Below are 584 nucleotides of genomic sequence, written 5' to 3'. Positions count from 1 at the left end.
CCAAGCCCCGCCCCCCCGAGGGCGGCCGCCTCGTCCTATTGGTCCTCCGCCACATCCTTCACACGGCCACCGCTCCCATTGGCCGCCCGGCCGATCACGTGCCCCCCAGCGGCCGTTGTCCAGTCTGTTGAAGGGGGGGGGGGTCGGGGTCAGTTCCTGATGAACACATTCCCCTCACAGTTGGGCAGCAGCTGGGACACTGTCCTCTCCCTCTCTCTCTCTGTCTCTGTATCATTATACACTGGGCTGTGTACACCCTGCTGCTGAGCCCTGCTCTACACTTGACCACCGCCACTTCTCCAGGTTCCATTAGAGCCTCATCTTTTCACATCATGTTGAATTGGGGGTTTTTTTTTTGCTGCTGATCCACTGACTGGGTTCTGCCTGTATAACCCCCCCACACCCCCACCCTGCCACATATGCAGAGTCGGTGTCGATGTTTACTCCTTTTTCCCCCCTCTGACCATTCTGAGGCAGCTATCATCGCCTGTGGTTCAGCCAACTCGGCCGATTCTTTGCCCTGTCACTTTTCCTGTCGACGCTTCCTCAAATCCCCTCACTTGTCCGTCGCCCCACTGCATAGG

The sequence above is a fragment of the Chiloscyllium punctatum genome, unplaced genomic scaffold, assembly GCF_047496795.1.
Source record: "Chiloscyllium punctatum isolate Juve2018m unplaced genomic scaffold, sChiPun1.3 scaffold_463, whole genome shotgun sequence".
Lineage (NCBI taxonomy): Eukaryota > Metazoa > Chordata > Chondrichthyes > Orectolobiformes > Hemiscylliidae > Chiloscyllium > Chiloscyllium punctatum.
Note: the sequence above shows the minus strand (reverse complement) of the source record.